An 11,767-nucleotide genomic window follows, 5' to 3' on the forward strand; every position below is an offset into this window, starting at 1 on the left:
AGCAGTTACCAGCTCTTCACTTCAAACAAGACTACATTTGGTTATTTGTAGGGATTTGGAATCAGCAGAGGGAGGATCTGCCTGCCTCTCCCACTATCTGTCACACTGCTTTTCTAATAAAGAAATCTTTAAAACAAAAAGGGAGGAGTAATTGAAGTGAGCCTAAGTTCTTTATAAGGAATACATGGAGAACAATCCTTGTAATATTGAAAAACAGGCAATATTAAAAAAGAAGGGGTGGGGCTTGGTGTGGTAATCTAGTGGTTAAAAGTCTTCATCTTTTATGCTTGGGATTCCATATGGGCACAGGTTCTAATCCCAGCAGCTCCACTTCCCATCCAGCTCCCTGCTTGTGACCTGGAAAGGCAGTTTACACCCCAAAACCTTGGGATCCTACACCTGTTTGGGAGACCCAGAAGAAATTGCTGGCTCCTGGCTTCTGATTGGCTTAGCTCCAGCCATTGCAGTCACTTGGGGAGTGAATCATCAGACTGAAGATCTTCCTCTTTGTCTCTCCTCCTCTCTGTGTATCTAACTTTCCAAATTAAAAAAAAAAAAAAAGAAAGAAAGAAAGAAAAAGGGGTGGGAGATTAGGGAAGAGAGAATAATCTACTGGAAGTGGACATTTCCTTTGGATAGGAATGTGTTGACATCTAGGAGATAATACAGGGATTCTATGTAAGGTTTTGAGAATTGCACAGTGGATGGAGATTTGTTCTTCCCATCATGGAACACCTTAAATGATCTATGCACCCATCTCCCCTGGGTCTTCACTCCATGGCCCCTGAAATTGAACTTGGAATACCTCATCAGAATTTTGCTCTTATCGCAACACAGAGGCACATGAGGAGTACATATGAACCTGACTGGTTCTGAATAAAACCGTATCATCTATCAAAGCTCAGGGATTGGGGAAATGGAAGGACAGGGTACAGGGATGGCATTGTTGTAGGACTTTTCAACACAAAATACCTTGTCTCACAGGAAAGGAGAATTTTCTTTTGGACACAGGTTAATTTTAAAGCAAGATTTGAAGAAAGGAGGAAAGAAGCTCCGGTCCTCATGATGGGAGGGGCTTCAAGTGAGAAGAGACCCTCCTGTCATAGTAGTTGTAAGTAGTTATTCAAATATTCCACCCTAGACCTGGCGCCATTTCATCTTCCCCACAGCTCAGGAAATCAGCACCAGTTCAGCCATCCACCAATCAGATGTAACCTGCCATTTCACCTGAGAATCCCACCCCCAATCTCCCTACCCCTTTCCCAACTCCGCCCACTTACCAATCATCTTTAGGCAATCACTTGTTCTAGTCGCTGGCACCAATCCCCTGGGGCCTGTCCTCAATCCCTCCGATCCCTGCCCCCACACTTTGTGGGCTCACCTGAATGGCTTAAAAGAGCTCCCAGGGGCAGCTCTGCTCTCTCCTTTTATCTCTCCCTCCCTTCCACCCCTTCCTCCTCACCTTCCCACCATCTCAGTCCTGCTCCTGCTCCCCTGGAATAAACCTTCTAAAATACTTCACTGTGTCTGGTGGTTTTGACTCACAGTAAAGAAACAAGCTGTGGGAATTAACTGTGCATAATAGCTTAATAACATAAGAACTAGAACTTTAAGTGTTTTAAGGTAACAGTGGTGGCAGGAGGAAGGAAGAAAAACCCTAGACTTCCTGCCATAGTGGTAGGGGGAAAAAAGACAAATCCGAGTTAATGATGGGGATAGTGTCTTTTAAAACTTTACTTTAATGGAGTTTCTCCATAAACAAAGGAAAATTTCTGGTTTCCATGGTACCTGGACATGGTATGGGTCCATGGACAAAAGACCAAAAAAAGGTGTTACTGGTGAACTTCCTCAGTCTTTTTTATTTTATTTTATTTTTTTATTGGAAAGTCAGATATACATAGAGGAGGAGAGACAGAGAGGAAAATCTTCCATCCTATGATTCACTCCCCAAGTGACCACAATGGTCGGTGCTATACTGATCCGAAGCCAGGATTCAGGAACTTCTTCCAGAAAAAGCCAGGATCCAGGAACTTCTCTCACATGGGTGTAGGGTCCTAAGGCTTTGGGCTGTCCTCGACTGCTTTCCCAGGCCACAAGCAGGGAATTAGATGGGAAGGGCAGCTGTCAGGATTAGAACTGGCACCCATATGGGATCCCGGGGGCGTTCAAGGACTTTAGCCTCTAAGCCATGCCTCCAGGCCCCAACTTCCTCAGTCTTTGTACTGATAGACCAGTCTGATACTACCCCTTTGGCAATTGTGGGGTTCAGGGACGAAGAGATCACTGGGTCAACAAGATGGTGACTAACAGTCAAGGTCACTGGGCTACACATGGTGAACAAAATGGCAGCCAAGTACAGAGCCCTGGGCGTGAACCAGGGCCAGGATCAAGTCGTTTTAAAGAATGATTGGCCAGGACCATGTCACTCACCTGCCCCGGCCTATGGGAAGTGGCTTCCGCAGTGCTGATGACAATTGGCCCCTAGTTTCTCCCCTCCTGGAATTCCTGGGATTCTTGGCCTGAGGCTATTCACTACCGTATATAAGAATTTGTACTTCCCAAATAAATCGGAACCTCTGTAGCGTCTGTTTGTCTCTTGTGCACCGGGAGGCTGAATGGTGGGCATCAGGCTCACCCCCCTCCAGCAATGGGGTACTAGAGGAATCTGTGGGGGAGACCCCACAGGCAATGGCCTGGAGGTGGAATTGGGTAGCCAATAGAACTGGGTGGCTTTAGGTGGGAAACGGTTAACTGATATGTTAATTTTGCTCTGTTTTTTTTTTTTTGGGGGGGGGAGTGTGTTCTTAATAAGTTAATTACACACTTGTCTTGGGAGAAAGTGATCTAGTGAAATTAAGACATGGAGGAGAAATGCTATTTTATATTTAAGAAAAATGATTGGGGGATCCAGAATACCCTAACTGGCTACCACCCAGTCTGATTCCTCACACAGGATGGGTTTGCCCAAATGATGATGTGTGCGTAGCTGGGTAAGCTATGTAATAGAATAAAGTTGAAGTTGAGAGGTGCAGGTTTACTGAGCTCAGATTCCCAGTGTGCTCATGGCCTTTCTATTTCAGGTGGGCAACACTGTATCCATAATTTTACTGATGGCCAAGGAGGCACCAGGCAGGCTGCGGTTGCCAGCAACTGATGGTTACTTTTTGCCTGGAGTTGGGATTCCTGGGGGAAAAAAGATCCAATGGGAGCTTTAAAGTCCCTGACTTTGGCCATGGGATGCTATGGTTCCTGGAGTAGCAGGAGTTGCCATCACTAAGACTAACAGACTCCTCCTTACCTCCCACATTTGTACCCTATGTGATTTCTCTCAGCTCTCTGTAACAGTTAGAGGGATGCTGGCAGCTAGTTCAGGGTCACAAGCTTGGAAGCCACCCATGTGTTCCCTCCTGCCCACCTGTGACTCTCATCTATCATCTGAGATGGGGCAGTATTGTATTGTATTGTATTGTATTGTATTGTATTGTTGTGTAACCACTCTCCTCACAGGCCCCTATAAAGGCTCGTGATAAGGAGGGGCTTGCTGTCTTGGTCATGTGCTTCTGTTGCTCTGGCATTGCGACTCTTGGCCTCCCCAGTATCGCTGAGGACAGGATCCCCTGAGCATGGCCGCTGTGTGTTTGTATTTCTTACCCCTTATTTACTGCTTGGGTAGGACAATGAAGATGGCTGCTAACATGCTTTGTATTTCTAATTTACATACTATCAGAAGTTCCAGGAGAGGTGAGGCCTAGCAGTAGTGGAATGTGGGCAGAGAAGCCAGGGAAAGGTGATTGTCTGTAGCTTTGTAAGCGTGTCCAGGTTATTCATTGCGTATCTCTTAGGATAACATATTGTTAGGGAAGCCAGGACATAGGTCTTCAGCTTAATGGATGGATTTGAGCGTAAAGACCATTTGTTCCTCTTAGGGTTTCAATTAACTGGATTGCCACATGGACTTGTGATTTGCTATTTCTAGTGAGCCCTGTTATCACCAGCCTTGGTTAATAAAGACTCCTTAATAAACCTTAGATACATCTGGTGTGATCTTACTCGCACCCCACAACAAGGGACTCATTAGAGAAGCTGGCGTCTCAACAACAATGCTGCTGCCTCCATTCGACAGTAATTTGCGCTGATCAGGGAGGAATCCAGGACACTTGTGTGGCGCCAAACCCCAAGATTTTATCCCAGAACTGAGCCTGGAGAAGCAATGGATTGGTATGTGGCTTGGGGCTTCATAGGATCTATTTTAAAAAACTTTTTATTTATTTAGTTTTAATTATTACATTTTGATAATCTTCATAGTGGATCAGGGCACAAAGGGTCAAGGGCTACAGGAAAGTGGTAAGACCATTGTTTCCACATTCTTTTTTTTTTTTTTTTTTCCTGTATCTGGATAAGGGGGAGATAAAGGGAATAGCCCCACCCAGCCTCCCACCCATCTCAGGGTCCCCGACATGGGGCATGCTCTGAGGGCACTGCTAAAGTGGTTTTGATAGTTCAATAGTTCTGAATTTCTGCCAATCTTGCCATTCCAAGCACTATGAAATCTCTTCAGAATCCACTGGCTGACATAGCCCACCTTAGAGTCTCTGCCAACGGGTCCTATTTTAAGAGTCTTGGATTTAAACTCTCCCTGTGTGACCAAGGCCTTCTACATTACTGACTGCATAGGTTGGCATCCCCTGCCAGCCCCCATGCTGGCTGTTGTCAGTCACTTGATGCCATTTTTGCACACCAAACAAAGAGCACAGCACGGGTCATGGCGTTTTCCCATCTCTTCCCACAAGTATTTAGCCCGCAGGCTGCCTCAAACCTTCAGCTGTGTTTAGACGCTCTGATGTTGCCATGGGAGACAGTACACCCCTGGCAGCACCTGAGCTTGACAAGGTCACCATTTCCGTTTGTTCTGCTTCAGGACATTGACTCCACCTAATTCATGATCAACCAACTAGAATCCAAGCTTTAGCAACACTGCATCCCCAGGTCGGCCAAGTGCTCAACGCTAGCATTTTTTAAGAACTTTAATATAGGACAATGATCTATTTTTTTTTCTTTTGGCATAGAACTATAAAATATTTGGATATCAGAAATGTGTTATTTTTGTAGCCTTAATATTCAGAGTGGATTGTAAAACATAAATTTTTATGAAATTTCAAACACTAAGATAATTTGATAACATTTCTTGGTTTTTAAAAGAGGTTTAATTTTTTTTTAATTGGAAAAGCAGATATGCAGAGAGAGGAGGTACAGAGAGAAAGATCTTCTATCTACTGGTTAATTCCTTAAGTGGCTGCAATGGCTAAAGCTGAGCTGATCCAAAGCCAGGGACCACGAGCTTCTTCTGGGTCTCCCACATGGGTGCAGGGTCCCAGGTCTTACGACCATCCTCTACTGCCTTCCTAGGCCACAAGCATGGAGCTGGAAAGGAAGTGGAGCAACCAGGATAGGAACTGGTACCCATATGGGATCCCAGTATATGCAAAGCAAGGATTTAGCCATTAGGTTATTGCACAAGGCCCTGTTTCATTTTTACTTTTTAAAAATTTATTCATTTTTATTGGAAAGGCAGATATACAGAGAGGAGGAGAGATAAAGAGGGAGATCTTCCATCCCAAGATTCACTCCACAAGTGGCCACAATGGCAGGAGCTGAGCCAATCCGAAGCCAGGAACCAGGAGCTTCTTCCAGGTCTCCCAGGTGGGTGCAAGGTTCCAAGGCTTTGGGCCATCCTTGGCTGCTCTCCCAGGCTACAAACAGGAAACTTGAGGGGAAGTGGAGCAGCTGGGATTAGAGCCCACGCCCATATGGGATCCCAGCTCGTTCAAGGTGAGCACTTTAGCCGCTAGGCCATCATGCTGGACCCATAATTTGGAATTTTAAGAACCAGTCTTCCATCCTTTCAGGATGTAGGAGGCAAAGGGACAGAGAGGAATTTTTCTGTTATCTTCACTGTCCACAGGTGGCATGAGAGAGGGTCCACTTGTGTTACAAGGTCTCTCTGGATTCATGATCCTTATGTGTTGAGATTAGAATAACGTGACACTCGCTCAGATCCTAATGTTAAATTACAGATGGAGATGAGCCTGGTACCAATGAGGACTCAAGAAATGTTAGTATATGCTAACTAGTAAGTGTTCTTTTGCTATGGGAATGGATAAGAATTATCTTGAAATGCAAGAATTCTGAAGTCAACAGCAACCATTTTACCCAGGGGCAGGCATAAAGTAGCAAAACCTTGAGTTTATACCCGAAAGGTCTGAGCTGGCCCCGGGAATGCCAGCTTGTCTGGTGAGTATTCCAAGCATTTCTCTCCTCAACATATTATGCAGCAGCCTGAGACATGAGCCGTGCCTACCTATGAGTGGCAGACAGGAGGCTGTGACCTCACTCCAGACTTTGCCCCCAAAGTTACCTGCTCTCTCAGGCCAACAGGGCCTGGGGCAGGGACCAGGAAGTCCAAGAACAAAGGAGCTTTGGGGCAGAGGAGATTTGTCAAGTGGTCAACTCGGTTTCCAATGCCTAGGGGACTTTTAGCAGGGTTTAAGGCAGGTCTGGGTCTGACCTGTGTAAATGGCCATGGGAGTAACTCCAGTTGAAACAGAAATGGGTAAAGATAACAGGATTACTCCAGGGATGATAGCCAGGGCTATACAGAAGGGACTGGGCCAGGAAAGTGGTTGGAGATTAATCCCAGGGTTCCTATTAGGATAGGTGGCCTTGGGAAGAAGGTCAGAGGATACAGCCTTGTGCAAAGTTCATGTGATTATAAAACTAGAAGTAACATCTGGGAGATACTGATGGGCTTAAAGGTAGGGGTATGAGTCTGGGGTCTAACCAGGGAATAACAAATCTTGGTATGGCTAAACAGAGGCCTAATGAAGTAGGAAAAGTGACAAGGACTTGATGCAACACATAGTTATGGAAGCAAGGTCTATGACCTGATTTGGGCACAAGACTGTGGGTTTATGCCCATGGAACACACACAGGGGCAATGACCTATGGACAAATACAGGTGAAATTGATCATGGCAATTGATAGGGAAAGAGGAATCAGCTCTGGAAAGTTTTAGTTCTTGGCTAGGATATATTCAGGAGGCCAACAAATATGGGGCTGGGGGATGGTAGGGTTTCCCTGGAGTTAAACCTAGATCCACGGGCCCAGTACAATGGCTCAAAGGCTAACTCCATATCTTGCAAGCACTGGGATTCCATATGGGTACTCCAGTTCCCATCCAGTTTCCTGCTTGTGGCCTAGGAAAGCAGTAGATGATGGCCCAAAGCCTTGGGACCCTGAACCTGCGTGGGAGACCTAGAAAGAGCTCCTGGCTCCTGGGTTTGGATCGGCTCATCTCTGACTTTTGTGGCCATCTGGAGAGTGAACCAGTGGAGGGAAGATCTTTCTGTCTCTCCTCTGTAAATCTGCCTTTCTGATAAAAACAGGTAAAATCTTTTTAAAAATCCAAAAAGCCTAGATTCACAATGCCTAAGGAATTTGGACAGAGCAGAGAGCAGTAGAAATCTGGGGTCTGGCCAAGCTTAAGGCCTAATGAATAAGGCCTGTGGGTAAAACAAGGGGGAAAGGATCTAAGAATAATTCCAGGTAGGCTTGATAAGGAGCATGCGGATATGGGTATAGGTTTGGGTTTGATGAAGGGCATGGTTTGAGGAAGGTACGATGGCCAGGGTTCTAAACAGGGCATACAGCCACAGAAACAAGGCCAAAGGTCATAGCCAAGGATAATCACAAAGCATTTAAATTACAATGGAAAGTTCTGGGAGATATGAGCATGGTATTTGGGAGAAGCGGGTATGATGTCTGGTCTGGGCATATATCCGAGCAGAAAAGCCCAGTGCACATTGCTGTGAATGGAGGCAGGGTAACCATCACGTGATTAAGCCTCAATGCACAATGCCTAAAGGATTTGGGCAGGGATTAAGTTGACTCTGGCTTTGGCTTCTGGTCTGGGGGGTAAGTAGGTACATAACACAGAACGGTGTAAGGACGATTCTCTGTTTGTTTTAGCCAGTGGGATATGGACAAAGACATGCAGACTCAGCATAGAGATATGGGAAAATGGCCAGAAGACACTCCTATGGCTACATCAAGCAGTCATGACAAAGGGTTGAGGACTGGGAGGTATGAGTAAGCTTACAGGCAGGGTATGGATCTAGGATCTAGTTATATGTGCCTAGGCTGAAAGCACCATGTTTGAGCAAAGGTGGAATGGTTTATGGGTGATTATCGGTATGGTGGAAATGTGCATACCAGGCTGATCATAGGATGAGGTCAAGTCGAGGTTTCTGGATTGCAAAGATACCCGTAGGCTGGAGAAAGGCATTGGGGCAAGATGAGAGGCTCGAGTCAGACAGGAATTCTCAAAAGTTTATGGGTAGGACCTAGCACAATAGCCAGTGGCTAAACTGCCTTGCCATATAGGCACTGGTTTGTGTCCTGGCTGCTCTACTTCTCATCCAGCTCCCTGCTTGTGGCCTGGGAAAGCAGTGGAAGATAGTTCAAAGTCTTGGGACTCTGCACCCATGTGGGAGACCCAGAAGAAGCTCCTGGCTCCTGCTTTGAATAGGCTTAACTCCTGCTGTTGTGGCCATTTAGAGTGAAACAGCTCACGGAAGCTCTTTCGGTATCTGCTTCTCTCTGTATATCTGCTTTTCCAATTAAAAAAAAAAACTACGGATAACTGGGTAATTTCAGAATGGGGTTGTGTTGGGTATACATGGCTACAACTGACCAGGCCTCAAAGTCATGTGACTATGCCCAACACGTACAGCCATAATGGCTGAATGGTAGGTCATTTCAGATATCAATTTTACTGTTGGGATAAGGAAGAATAAGATCCTAGGAAGATCCTAGGAAGGATCAGGTACATAGGTGATGATAATGGCCATAGGTCAGTCACAGACATATAGCCCAGGTAGAAATAAGCATGTGAATAAACGTAGGCTGGCAATGTTTACGGGATTGGGGCAGCAATTAGAAGGGGTATAATCCAAGGTCTAGCCTGGACATAGGGTGATGGGATTAGGACAATGGATACAAACAGGGGAAATGACCTAGGAATAATTCCAGGTCTACACACCCATGTGAAATGGGAATCTGAGTTCTAGAAATAGACAGGTTTCTGAATAGAGATGTTTTCTGGGGTCTTGATGTGAGCACAGGCCATAGGAAACCACCAGATGCAATCATTAAATAACTCAAGCAATAGAATAAATTCTGGGAGATAATTCTGGGTATATAAGTTTTGGATGAGCTTATTGTCATGCCAATCAAAATAGCTGACATTGTGGGAGAACGGTAGGTGATAAAACCCGGTTTCAAAATACTCAGTGGATTTTGGCAGGGTCTGAAGCAAGGTATAGGTCCCAGTGTGGCCTAGACATACAGATGTGGGAGTAGAAGCACAAGGGAAAATTATGCTTTATTCCACGTATATTTGGGTCATAGGATTCAGGGTAGATGTATGCACTGAGGACTGGGTCAGAGCTGTGGTGGGAAGCTAGCCAGGTTTCCTGTTAGTGCATTCAGCCATCAAAGGAAATGAAGGGATGTAGCAAAATGTGATATGAGAATGGTCAGGGCATTAAAGGAAGTGTGTAAATCAAAATGAGCACAGATTTGGATAGTCGGTTAGCTGACTCTGGCCAATACATTATAAGGCTGAGGCCAAAGTGTATAGGTAAAGTGGTGGGGGAAATAAATTATCCTTTGTGTGTAATTTGCCACTAGCATATAGCAAGGTAATGGTTGGGAAAGGATGAAGATAATGGCCATCAGTGGGACCAAGGCATATGCAGCCCTAGTGAAAAAAAAAATAGCTTGGTGATGAAGGGCCAGTTGATTAAGACTAGCTTGTCAAAATGTGGGGTGTTTCGTCAAGGTCATGGGTCTGGCTAAGGAGCAGGGTAAAGCATGTAAGATCAATATGCATAAATGGGGGAAGGGATCAGTGTAATGGGCTCAGGAAACAGCTGCATCATGGTTGACCCAATGGCCATGGCTCTTCACAGGGCTTATAACCACAAGTGTAAGTCCACAGCAGATGCACAGGCATGATTGCCCGGTGATTTAGACAAGGGAGTAAGGTCCAGAACACACACAATGAGGCTTCTGTACAAGGTAAGAAACTGATTGCACCAACAGCATAGACTAGAGGCCAGATGGACACAGCTGGGGACAGGGTTGGTAAACATGTAACTACTGTAGGTTTGTAATGCCTATAGGTCGTGGAGATCACTTAGGGTAGGGTATGGGTTTTGGGTCTGACCTGAGCCTGCAGCCTAGGAGTTAGGTTAATGACTTTGGGATTTTGGTAGAGATTAAAGCAGGGAAAGGGTCTTGGCCTTGACTGGGTTTACACCTTGAGAATGAGATAGGGAAAGGCCTAGATTTTTCTCTATGTTTGCACAGTGGAATATGGGCAGGGGTTCACATTGGGGAATGGCCAGTTTACTGATTGGACTTATAGTTATGGGAGCAAGGCCAGGGGTTACAATCAGGTACAATGACCAGGCAATTATGGCAGAAGGGCAATGGCTGAGCTTTAGGCAGGCAGGGGTTTTGCCTTGATTCTGGCCTGAGCATATGGCCATGGGTGGTCCTAGAAAACTCCTGATGTGACTGCACAGATGAACATAGGACATCCACCTGTGTATAGGTGGAATAGGCAGCAGCAGCGGTCAGGAATCTGGATGGGGAAAGTTTTACAGGGGTTCCACCTGGTATACAGCCATGTGAGCAAGTTCAAAGCAAGGTGAGCAAGTTCACACCCAGCAAAGGTATGAAAGCTAAGAACACTTTGCAAGTATGTTTGACCAGGGGGTTATGGCTAAGGGTATAGCTACAGAGAAGGCCAGAACTGTGGGAGGAAACAATGGCCAGGCTAGTTATAAGCCATAGAGCCAAGAGGATAAAGCCAGATTACCCAAGGTTCACAAAGCCTTGGAGGTTTTTGAAAGAGATTATGCTGGGCCTGGGTCCATGTCAGGAGTGGGCCTACCTCTGAAAATAAGGCCCTCTGAGTTCAATTGCTGGTGTGGTGGCCAATGGGCTACTAGGAAATGGGCCAGGACTGTGACTAGTGATAAGGGCCAGAGTTCCTAATAGGGAATATGGTCAAAGGAACAACCAGAGGATAGAGCCAGGTGTTAAAGTGTAAGGTGGTTATGGAGGAGGAATTCCTCTTCCAGGAACTCACAGGTCCTGGAGACCAAGGAAAATACCAGCAGAAGTAGGGGGTGGTGAGGGAAAATGGGAAGATGAGCCACCTGCCTTCCACATCACAGTGCCTGTTTTGAGCTTCCTGCTTATGCACCTGTGAAGGTAGCAGATGACGGCTTAAGTATGTTGGTCCTTGCTACCCATGCATGCAATCCAGATGGAGTGCCTGGTTCTGACCTAGCCCAGCCTTGACTGCTGCATGTATCTAGGAACAAACCAGTGGATGGAAGATAGCTCCTGCTTGCTTGCTCACAGTCTGTCTCTTCTTACTGCCTTCAGAAAAAAATAAATGAATACTTTCCTTCTTTTTAAAAAAATTTATTTTTTTTTTATTGCAAAGTTAGATATACAGAGAGGTGGAGAGACAGAGAGGAAGATCTTCCATTTGATGATTCACTCCCTAAGTGATTGCAGCAGCCAGAGCTGTGCCGATCCAAAGCCAGGAGCCAGGAACTTCTTCCAGATCTCCCACACACGGGCTCAGGGTCCCAAGGCTTTAGGTCATCCTTGACTGCTTTCCCAGGCCACA

Source organism: Ochotona curzoniae, unplaced genomic scaffold (genome assembly GCF_017591425.1).
Source record: "Ochotona curzoniae isolate NIBS_2020 unplaced genomic scaffold, NIBS_Ocur_1.0 contig_3432, whole genome shotgun sequence".
Classification (NCBI taxonomy): Eukaryota; Metazoa; Chordata; class Mammalia; order Lagomorpha; family Ochotonidae; genus Ochotona; species Ochotona curzoniae.